The 12150-nt window shown below is 45.7% G+C and overlaps 1 protein-coding gene across 13 annotated transcripts in view; it reads left to right on the forward strand.

Moving 5' to 3' along the window:
• The first annotated feature begins 338 nt into the window (after positions 1–338).
• The window catches only part of LOC135914247 (uncharacterized), a 623773-nt gene continuing 611961 nt past the window's right edge, over positions 339–12150 (forward strand). For 4 of the 13 annotated variants that reach the window (XM_070539910.1, XM_070539911.1, XM_070539912.1 and 1 more), the window contains exon 1: positions 349–637. The gene's annotated coding sequence lies outside the window, so the exon portion shown is untranslated. Of the gene's footprint in view, positions 638–12150 lie in introns of all 13 variants that reach the window. The other 9 variants (XM_070539896.1, XM_070539897.1, XM_070539899.1 and 6 more) reach the window with 8 other exon arrangements.

Consider the following 12150-nt stretch of genomic DNA (forward strand, 5'->3'; position numbering starts at 1 on the left):
TGCGGCACACCGTAGTTGGGCGCTCCGGAATAAATTGGACAACCTTGGGTTCTTTAACGTGCACCTAAATCTAAGTAGACGGGTGTTTTCGCTATTCGCCCCCATCGAAATGCGGCCTTCGCGGCCGGGATTTCGATCCCGTGACCTCGTGCCCAGCAGCCCAACACCAGAGCCACTAAGCAACCACCACAGAGCAATCATGGTGGGTGCTACCGCAAAATTCAACGGGCCATCGCGACGTAGCAGTGACTGTGTTCTGCAAGGGCGCCGAGAACGCCGAGCATGGCCGAGCTGCCAGAAATGTGACGCGCCACGCTCCGAATTAACAGTCGTTACCTAGATGCGTAGCATCTAGAGGCACAGCGCGTCGCCTATATTATAGATGGCCCAGATAACAGAAAACGTCACGCGGCTGTCGGTCGGGCGCGCTGACCGACGCTTACCAGTGTCGCCAGTTCGCAGTGCGCTGAACGGAAACGTGCCGAGGTCAGGCTCTGCGGGACATGGCAGGTGGAATAATGGTGCCGCAGTTCTTCACAGGGGCGAGTCCGCGGCACGAGTTCAAGCCACAGAGGCCACGAGGTGGAACTATCGAAAAGGCGTAGAAGGGCGTACCGGAAGACCCATCGAAAGCAAGGTAATGGGCACAGACGTGACCCGTATACTCAGTCATAAGTTTGTGCAATGCGTCGGAGGAGTACTTTTTTGAAAGTTTTACTGCGACAGTTCTATGCATAATGGCATGTGAATGTCCGTCGTTTCCTTTATGCCGTCGTCGGCAGGCGACCTGTTGAGCTTTGCTGCCACCATGAAATCGAAAGTTAATACGCGTTACACGTTTTGGCTTCCATGCCAAGAAGGTGTTAATAAGAATGAGATAGAGTTCTGTATGGAAGCCTAAATGTATAATAAAAAATAAGAAGGCTAATAAATTATTGGTCAGCGTACTCTAACCATATGGCCAAGAAAACCAGAACTTCGTCCGATACTGGCAATCGAGCTCATGCCCCTGCGGAACTGCGCAGCTGAGATATATAGAGGGATGTGCTATACGCCGAGCTGCTTCCTTCCATTTATTATTCTCTGTGGCGTTCGCGCTTGTTATTTTTGTCGCGTTTTGTGCGCCAATTAGACTTTGGGAATGGTGGCGTCTGCGCATTGATTTCGGAGGCCACAGCTCGCCGTACTCTACACGCTATGTCGACGGTGTTGTGCGCATTGCAAAGCAGACATACTTGTTGAGAATATGGGCGCCTCTGTTATGCTATTTTGCCGCTGTTGCGACAGGCGAGTGTAGAGCTACGCGAGTTGAAGCACCGGTCACTTTAGCATGGCACTGGGCCAGCCTTCCTGGTGCTGTGCCAAGCATTAAATATTGTTTTGCAGTGCCAGGAGGCTGTCGCTCGTAGGCAGTCGCTGTGGCACTGTCACTCACCGTGACAGTGCCACACAATTCACCGCCGCAAGTTATCCTGCGCAATTTCTTCTAATTTGTGGTCTCCCCAAAAGCAAACAACCTGCTTTTATGCCCTTGACTCCCTATGTTTAAACGTACAGTGTCGATCACACTTGTCTAGAGTGGCCCGAAGGCTGCTCCGCACTGCGCCTGCGACGCCTAGCGACAAGCACCGGGTTCGAGATGTGTTGGCCGATAGCGCCAGGCGCGTGGACGCTGCGGCATTCGCGGGCGGCCAAGATACAGGCCTGCGTGATTTGCGGGTCGCGAGCACCGGCTTTTTATCACTGGACGAGCACTGCCAGCTGAGCTGCGAGCGTGACACGGCTAGAATGCTGCGGCCTGTATCTTGGCTGCCCGCGAATGCCGCAGCGTCCACGCGCGTGGCGCTATCGGCCAACACATCTCGAACCCAGGGCTTGTCGCTAGGCGTCGCAGGCGCAGTGCGGAGCAGCCTTCGGGCCACTCTAGACAAGTGTGATCGACACTGTACGTAATCGAAGCCCGAAACAAGCGTAGCAGAACTACAATTACGGTTTCTACAAAGCTATCTTGCAGTGGCGTAACCGGTGAAGGGGAGAGAGGGGGTCACACGCGCCACGTACCCTCCCTCGCCCCTACCAAAATATTTTTGTGTTAGTATGAGGCCTGCTGAGTCCCCCTTCCCGCCACCGTCAAGTGCGTGCCTCCCTCCAGCAACCCTCCCCCACTCATCCCCTTCTCGAAAAAATTTCTAGCCCCTCACTGCTATCTCGACATTTATGTACTCATCGCTAATTAGTCAGCGGAACACCGGCCTCGGCAATTTCAGGGTTTGAGCCATGGGGCATAAGATCGCCCTGATTCGTTGTCTTATTACCGCTGGCCTTTGGGGATTATTTGCGAGATGGATCGTCTTTGGCACAGAGCGTAAGCCAGGTCGACACGGCTGTTCCATCGCTGTGAAGATGAAAATCCGACACTCTCCTAAACGACGAAAGAATGAGCGAGTCGTTGGAGGCGTGGAGTACCAAGCGCATGTAATAAGAAACTCTCGCTTGTTTTTTCACGACGAGAACGACAGACATGCGGTTTAATAAGGAGAGTGAACTGCGCAAGTTGGTTTTGATTCATGCTGAAAATTTGGCGCTAGAAAAGCGCTCGTGATGTGTTCTTCCTTTGTCCTCGTCTTTTCTAGCGCTAAATTTTCAACACGAAACATGCGGAATTCATCCTCTGAATATACGATTTAGGGCGGTGCAATTATTGCACTCACGCGTGACGTCATTTTCTTTCATGATTCACGGCCTTTTTTCGGAACTGAAGGAAGATTTGCGTGGACGATAACGTCACGCGAACCACTCGACTTGTTGTTTCTAATCACGGTCTGCAATTTTTTCGACATGTCTTACGCCCTAAAGCGAATATTGTAACACGGCATCGACAAGTGGTAGCCGGCAGATATATCTTACACCGTGGGCAAGGACCGCGTGGCACGTAATACGGGATAGCGCCCGCGGGGATACGCTCGCTGTATCCCCGGGCCCTAAGGTAATTTCGTTTCTTGCAATGAACTGCATCGCGCCGATCACTTGCATCAACGCCGGTCAGTACCATCCGTGCCTCAAGGTCACCCCGCCACAACTCGGTGATAGAAAAAATGATGCTATCATGGTCGAAGCTAAACCGATGTCGGATCTCTTTATCGCGGAATACATCAAACGGACGAATAGTGTCTCTAAGTGCGCGCTGGCGTTGCAGGCGCATGACAATCAAACCACTGCGCGTAGTTCTAGAAGCAGGGGTAGCTATCTTGTAAATTACCTGAGAAACTGACAAACAAGCGAAAGAAATAAGTTTGGTGGTGTCCAGCATGCATGAATGCTGTGGTGTCGTAGTAAATTAGATCAGAGTCAAAGAAAAAGAAAACTGAAGTTGACTGTTCTTTCTTTCTTTTTTTTTGAGTACTGCTCCTTTCTTTTATGCTCTGTGGCAAGTTTTGCTGCAATGACAATTTCCTGAGCGTCAAAGTTAGCCGATGCGTCTTTGCACTGACATCTCTATTTCTTTATATGTTTCTTAATCCTACTTTTGTTACTTAAATTTTCGTGATATAAAAGAACGTTTTTTTTCTTTTTTACGGCTAATTTGCTTTTCTGTTCATACTTTCTCCTTATTGTTTGTCTTGCTGCCCAACCTTGGCGCTCACCATATTCTGACTTCGCGGCAATTGTTGCCTAATTGAATGTGCTGGCACATCTTAATAAAAAGAAGACCACTCTATCTTTTTTTTTTGCTTCGGAACACGCAATATCATACATAGAATGATTGAAAAAAAAAAGAAGCTATTCAGGATTTTACGCAAGACGGCCGCAGTGCATCGCAAAAGGTGTCGTAGCTCCCTGAGCACTGCATGGCCCTGACGAGGTCAGCAGAGGCGTCTCTGCGAGGCAAGTGTAAGGATGCCGATAAAGCCAGAACGGGTTATTCACCGCTACGCCGTAAGCCATTTCTACCAGACCACTTGGAGAGTGCCTCCCATACACTTCAGACCTGAGCGTGAAGCCCGGGGGTGGAGGTCATTTAGAAAACTCGCTCTAGAACTCATCTTTGGGAGAAAAGAAAAAAAAATGTAAAGGAGAAAGAAGCCCTCGTAGGGAGACATGAATCATTGGGAAGAGGGCAAGAAAGTGAATTTTAGATGTGAAATGAGAGCACCGGGCTCGCATGCCTACGTTGAGGCATCCCTGATGGCGCAAACGGCCAGCGGGGAACGCTGTGCTCTCAAGGACCACCACTGAACCGCACGTCAGCTGCGAGCAATGGGCGGATCGATCAGTCGCAACTCCCGACATCGCCCGGCATGAACTTCTCGCGTGAAGACACCGACAACAGCGTCGCCGTAGCAGTACCATCGTTAGCTATAATTATGCATTTTTCCATGCAGATCCTTTAGAAGCACTTGAAGGCTATACGTAAGCCACATAGACGCGGAAGGCACACACGTTTACGACTTCGCTTCTTGGGCAAGCATTACAAATATTTATCTACATATTTAATCAGGCAATAACAATTGGAAACATTGATTGGCAAATACCTGACAATCACAGTAGTGGTTTCGGTTACCTTTAGGTGCTCTCCTTCGTGTAAAATTACAGCCGTCGTTCTACAATCGCGACGCATGCGCTGTACAAATTGAACCAAGTATTCAGTTTCACGAGCTTTCTCACTGTGGCCGAACACATTCTGCTGTTGTATAAGCGGCGATAACGTGGAATCCACATGACGTGGTAGTTTGGTGGCGCCATTTGAAAAAAAAAATCATCAGACATCATGTCGCCCTGAGCAATCCTACCTCATGTATGCGCCAATTCCTGCCGCCTTTCACAAGAATGTCGGATTACTTTAGCGGATGGTTACAAAATGTGACGCGCACCGAGTAATTGATCACAAGAACACACCATAACAATAACTCATAAGCAGTAACAAGTTGCATTGGTGTAATGAAGAGACCACACCAGCCACTGTCGCTCAATGATGATTTGATACTGCAGCTCACTGTGAGACGGCGTGTAGTGTTAAGATGCGGTGGCAGCATACTGCATAAAAAAATATTTTAGAAGAATAACACCCACCTATTTAAATTCAGATGCATTACATTGCTTAGCGTTTACCTGTACCCTAACCTAATCTTCAGCTGGTGCAGTTTTTTGTTCGCAGTCCACTGTTTCTTCCTGTAGCCAATAGGCAACTCACGGTTGAATGCGACAAGGAATGCGAAATTCGGCTAGTGAAATGAGGTTACGCGCGTGAAACAACATTCAGAAAGCAGCACAGACGAGAGAGTTCCATTTTCTATACAGCGCACTAAATCCGTGAGGTAGTAAGTGTTTCTGAAAAGGAGAGGTACGAGATGAATATAAATTAAATGGAGAGTGCAGTGCTAGATTTTGTTGGTGATATCAAATTTTTTACGCGTGACGTTGAACATCCTCGGCCAGTGTTAACACGAGTACCGTCATCGCCGAGCCGTGGAAGAACTCACCACGCGTCCTTGAAACTTGCGGTCACGCTATGCCTAGCACACTTTAACGGATTGCTATAGAATACGCGTGCGAGCGTGAGGCCTCCTCTTTCAGAAAACAGCTCGATGACAGGCCCACGCCTGTCGTGGAACGATTTCTACGAGTGCAGCACGAAACGCGCTTTCGAGCAAGCGATGTTATATGCTAACACCACTTCCATGAGTGACACGAAACAAATAGCGGAAATCTGTATTTTCTGAGCGAGATTTTGTTGTAACGACGATGTGCGGACTGTAGAATGAAGATATGTTGCCATCACACCGGCAGGCCTTCCTATCTTGCTTTATTTTTTAACCCATCCCTTCTACGGCATAATTGAATGTATCAAGAAATACAAATATTTTCCGCACTTGCACTGGAACGTCTCATTTGCCAGTGCGTAAAACCATTGTGAGCATTCATAGATATTCATAGTGACCTTAAAGAACTACCAGAAGGGACTTTGACGCTATTCCCATGGGAGGTGAAGGCACGGTAGGCCAGTCAGCGTGCAAATATTGGGCAGTACACGGACTAGACTGAACTTCATCCTTTTGTCTTCAAATTTCTTCTACACTGTACTAATTGAATGTATTAAACAAAATATTTCATTGCTGTGGTTCTCACTCAACATGAGTCTGCGCAGTATACCTATTGCCTTGCTGTGTTTAGAAAATATTGATTTCTTTTAAAGCGCAAGAAATGTCACGAAAACAACGGCTGAAGGTACGAGCATGAAAGTGAGGCACATCCATGTACCACTCGACGTTACCATAGCGACCGAACGATCGCAGCACCAGAGCTCCCTCTAGTGACCTTTGTAGGAAACTCCGTGCGCATTGCGGCACTACTCCTTGGGAGCCATAGGTCTAAGACAAGAGTAAAACTCTTGCTTGGGCTAGTTGGTTCATGCTTGAAGTAATAAACGATGACAAACGAACACAAAGCACCGGTCCTGTCGTTTGTGTTCTTCTTCTTGAGACCTTGTCTTCTGTGCCTTGCCCTTACTACTCCAAGACATGAAGTTCAACTTGGACGGAAGTGCTATGGATGGAACTGGTGGGTGGGGGCAACTTAGAAGTTTCCGGAGGATCGAGTACTCTCTAGATTGATAGATGCTGCCAGAAACCGCAGCTCAAGATCATTATTTTAGTTAATTACGACAGGTTCAGGACTCTAAAAAAACCACGCGATATAGCAAGAAAGCGATGGTGACACATCGCAAGTTAAACATCGGGAAATTGAAAAATCTGAATTATTCAGTCAGAGCACCGCAGTTCAACAAAAAGAAAGACTATAAAGGAACGATTCCTATACCCTGCATACAATCTGAGGCGCACCAAAGGAACGTATTCTGCACGGCATCTAACTACAAGGGACTTCCATCAAACGCGTCCTTGTTCTGCGTAGACAAGTAATAAGTCATGAAATAAAACGTGCGCAGATAACGTCTACTCACAGATGTCTCTAAAGCAGAAAATCCTACCAATATGGTGATGGCAAAACGTGCAGTCGGAAAAGATGGCACTTCGACCCATTTGGAGAAAATAAGTGAATGGAGGTGTATTGTTGGAGGGCTTGTCAGCATGAGCGGCATCTGCAACCCGCGCGGTAGCTATGACTCCCTGGTGGTCCATAGAGCCATATGTGGTCGCGATGGTTCTGTCAATCACCCACCGATTGAATACACTTCTCCTGACCGGTGGTCTCTTCCTGCCCAACATATCTCTTGCGTGTCCTATCGTGGGTCTTGTATTCCCAAACGAGATGCTTCGTGGTACGTTGCGCGGCTCACCACTCTCAGATTAGGTGTAACAGCGTAGCTGGTCACTTGATGTCTGACCACCAGTTTTATAGTACTGTGCTGAAGCTTCCTGCTGATAGAAGACTGCATGATAGACGACTTCATTATGAAGTTCCATTATGAAGTTTCCCCTTTGTGTTACTCCATAGTGAAGGGAAGCAAACCAGAAGGTCGCCTGACTGACCTCCCCGCCTTTCATATGCTTGTTTTCTCTTTCTCTCTCACCTTATAGATGTGCTTTGTCTTAATATGTGATATAGGTGTCAAATATCAACGACACAAAAAAAGCTTGCATTTTACTTATAAGCGTCGCAAAAAGCCCATGTAGTACCCAAAAAACTGCTTACGTGCGAACGAAAAGAAAGCGATTCATGTAGGTAAAATGTGTCTACGTGTCTAGGTAAAAAGTATGTGACCCTGCGATCATAATCGGAGGTGTACCTTCATCGACGCATCATGGAATGTGCTTTTCTCTGGTTATCTCAACTGCTGCGCGCTGCATTGTTTCAAGAGCGTGCGTAATGTTTTCGGGATGAAACTTATGAAATCCCGAATGCCTTTTCAGATAGCTGGTCATGTCCTAAAGCTTTACACGTGGAATTGTAACCAGATAAAAGGTGTCTTATCAGAAAAAAAAAATTCTAATTTGCTAGTCCCGGCCATGTTGTAAAGCATCTCGACTTATCTTATAGCATATACACCTAAGGCTTGACATGCTGCTCAACATTCTGCTGTACTATTTTTGAGCACTTGCCATGTAGATGTTTTCGTGACGTGCCTTTGCTGTTGTTCTTGATGTATGACTTGAGTCTCTATATGTCCGTTCCGTATTTTATTTTTGTATTCCCCGGTGTTTCCGCGCAGCATAATGTGGGAATGAAATTATTTGTAAAGCATGGATGACTGTTTCATGCAGGTACTGCAACAGTGACTTATGGAATGTATTGTTCATGCGTGATCGTTCACAGTCGTCCCGTTGATGAACCCTTAGCTACTCACCCTTAGGCATAGTTTTGTAATAGCTACTTCATTTCTTTTACAGAAGTCAGTCATGTGAACCGTTGCTCTAATCTACACAACTACATTCATAGTGCTCATGCCACTTTTGTGAAAACAGATGCTGGCATATGAAATAAATAAATAAATAAATAAATAAATAAATAAATAAATAAATAAATAAATAAATAAATAAATAAATAAAAATTGCGAATAGACAGTCGCTGTAGAGAGTACTTTGCAATATCTAATTTGCTTTAACTATTTTTTTGCTCTCTTTTTGCTTGTATTTGCGTTGATTATGCTATTTAATATTCCGACTCCTGCTACAGCCTTGTAAACACATTTAACGGTTATTCCGTAGGCGCCGTCATGTCTGACAATGTGCTGAGGCGTCCGTTGCTTGGCTCAGCTGCCTCCGTTACCTCAGTGTTTATAATGGATGTGCATGGCACCGCAACGGCTCAGCAAGCCTCTGTTTCCGCGGATATCGCAGACGGTGATTGGGTGGTCAACACGAAGCTCTGGCCACAGCTTTATATGACATATATTGTTGATTCATTAGGAATTAAGACTAATTATCTAATTAGGCCGAGTGAAAAAAATAGTTTATCTCCAAGAGACGGCAAACAACATTACCTTGGTTCTGTCCATTCTACCTGGCATTCGCATATTTTTAAACTCTGGCTAAAGTTAGCTGTGGCACCATGTATAATTCCGTGCTATTGCCACTTGTAGGCAAAAGTGTTCAATTTTTTATGCTACTGAGAGTAGGCAATAACTTCACCTAACAGAGTCCTCAACTCTGCTTCAGCAATTGGAAGTGAAACGTCAAACCGAAAATTTCATGGAGATCTGCTGAACGTTGAGCAGTCGGAGGCAACAGAAAGCGAACGGCTACCTGTACCACACAACCGCTTTTGCTTCGTCACTCTTGAGCGACTGTGGCGTCCACTTTGTCCGGATCTTCTGAATTCTTCCACTACCATTTTGCCATCACAAGCGCGCTTGCTTTCCTGGTCCATTACATCAGCAGGGGCATCCTTGTTATGCTCTGTGCTTAGATTTAGGTGCACGTTAAAGAACCCCAGGTGGTCAAAATTTCCGGAGTCCTCCACTACGGCGTGCCTCATAATCAGAAAGTGGTTTTGGCACGTAAAACCACAAATATTATTATTATTATTGTTATGCTCTTCGTTAGGGTGCTGTCGTACTGTGAAACAAGCAGGCCAACATGGTCAGGAAACGAGAGACTTTCATCCGCTCTTTCGCAATAAATATAAAAATGTGTAAAGAGAACGTGTTGCTTAGTAATTTTGTCTGCTTTGGCCCTTACATTACCGATGGCAACATATTCCTTAAGTGTCGGCTAACTCGGTGTCAGGTGTCATAGCCTCTTTAGGATTACAAATTGCGGCATGTACGAAGATCCCGTAGATACTCCTGTAGGCGGGAAAAATAGCCTACGGCAACCGCTGGACGGAATAGCTTCAATCTTTACATAGCAGGTTCATGCCGGCCAAAACGCGCCCGGCGAGGAAAGAGCGCACCGAAGCAAAACGCTAAAGAAAATAAAGCACGAATATGGACACCTACATAAAACGTCAGCTCCAGGCCCCGCCATTCGAGTTGCTTATACCTTACGGCCAAGAAGCCTAATTAAGTGCTCGCTTCATTAACTAAGCGCTATGGGCACCAGAAAGTTACGAATACCGCGTGTTTTTTTGTTGATAATTTTTTAAGGCCCACGGAGATTTGGTGTATATGTAAGCATACTTCAGCTTCGCCTGCCTTTCACAGTTTTTTCTAGATTTTTTTTTCCTCTGCTCACTTCTACACTCAATGCATGTTTGCATCGACGTAGTTAAAACAAACAAACATTTCTCGTTCCTAATGCACGAACTTCTCGGCAACTTATTCGCTCCAAAACAAGTACTCGTTACTGTATCTATAGTGTGGCGACTTTATGTATAGACCTGACTCTTAACCGCTGAACCTGATTAGAAAGCTTCGATAACTACACAAACATTTAGAGTAGTAGAGAGGTCCGCGCATTTGTCTACACCTGCCGAAGTTGCAAAGTGATTGTGTACTTTTGCTGGTGAATTTAATAATTAAAAACTGGAGTTATAATTATGAGGGGGGGGGGGTCGAGAATAATTTTCACCGCCTGGGGTTCCTTAACGTGTAGTCAATGCGCGTTTTTCCATTCCGCCCTCGTCGAAATGCCGTCGCTGTGGTTGGGATCCAACCGCTGACCTCGAGCTCAGCAGCGCAACGCCGTAGCCACGGGGCTACGGCGCCACGTCTTTTCTGATGAGCACGAGGTCGAGGTTTCGATCCGAAGTCGCTTTCCAATGGGTGTACAACAGAAACCAAGTTTGTGTACCATACTTAAGGTGCCCGTTATAGAAAACTAGATGATCATCGTGCAGTTTCACTGCTCAGTTTCAGGACTATAAACCCACCGATTGAATTAAAAGTACAACGGTCTACAGTGCTCGAACAAAACGCCGGAGAGCAAAACAGTTAATACCCCAGAAGCTTTGAGTTTCGACCCATAGTATGAATTGGCTGTCATATCTATTTGATATTCAATGTTCATGAGTGTTGTCTCTCTTGCCAAGAAGCAACGCAGGAATATCGCCTTCCCCCCCCCCCCCCCCTTTCTGTCATTCCCCCCTCCACTGCTCAAGTGCTCTGTGGATTTATGTGGATTTAATGTCTATATTAGGTTAGTGTATCCCATCGATCAAAGGAAGGAAAATTGTAAGAGGCACCTGAATCCATAGCTTTTCAGGACAAAATGTAACACGAGCACGTGCAAGCGCACATAGTCAATTTGAACAAGAACGTGCATCGATGCGAAGTGTTAAACGCTAGACGTTCAAAATGTTTTGTGTTTGTTGATATATCGTACAAGATAAATTGCCTTTACAGATAATGTGAAAGGCAGCACAAATAAAGAATATCAGGCAAATTAAAAAGCTACACTCAGCCTCCTGTAAATGTGGCAATGGTCTGCATCATAGAGCCATTCGCTTATTTTTTTTTTAGTGCATAACTTGCTCGTTAATTTATTTGCATAGGTAAGGCAAGGGACCAAAGGAAGAAAAACTTACCGGACAATAAGAGTAGGCCTCTTTAGCTGCGTGATGAACAGTAAGTAATAAAATACTAACAGTTTTTTCAAGCACAAAAAAAGAACTTGAATGACGCAAAAGCAAAATGACTAAAACAAAGCCAAATTGGTTCCGGAGAGTGTCGGAATTTGTAAGCAAAGTTTACCCTTACTAGCTTAAGATACCCTAGTGTTTGCGTTCTGCCACCGAATTCACTGCTCCATCTAAAATCAGGTTGCGAAAATGGTTGCTTCAAAGAGGGGAAGTAAGCGAGTACACGAAAAGGCTAGGAGCAAACAGGTCAACCTACTCAAAAGCAGGTCTGCGGAAAGAATTTATTCGAAGCCTGAAAACAAAATTATGGGTTCATTTTCTTAATTATATTCATTGAACTACGCAATGCATAAACCGCATGTTATATGAACAGTGTCTGCTAGCAGGGCCTTCCTGGAGCAGCTGTACAACGAAAATCGCGTGGACGAAAGGAAACGTAACGGGAACTTTCTTGGTTTACTCGTAGACTCAATCGCGATGGAGGGGGTGCACCCCATCGTGAGGTACGAAGATATCCTATTGAGACCAGAGTATAGACGAGGTTAGGGGGAAATCTTTTGGTTTCCGTCGTCTCTAAGCAGACTTGAGTCGCTTTTCTTTCCTGCGTCTTTCATTCTTGTCCTTGTCTGAATTAAACAACTTGTTCTTATTTTAACATTTTGATGTTATTTACCT

Source organism: Dermacentor albipictus, chromosome 6 (assembly GCF_038994185.2).
Source record: "Dermacentor albipictus isolate Rhodes 1998 colony chromosome 6, USDA_Dalb.pri_finalv2, whole genome shotgun sequence".
Taxonomy (NCBI): Eukaryota; Metazoa; Arthropoda; class Arachnida; order Ixodida; family Ixodidae; genus Dermacentor; species Dermacentor albipictus.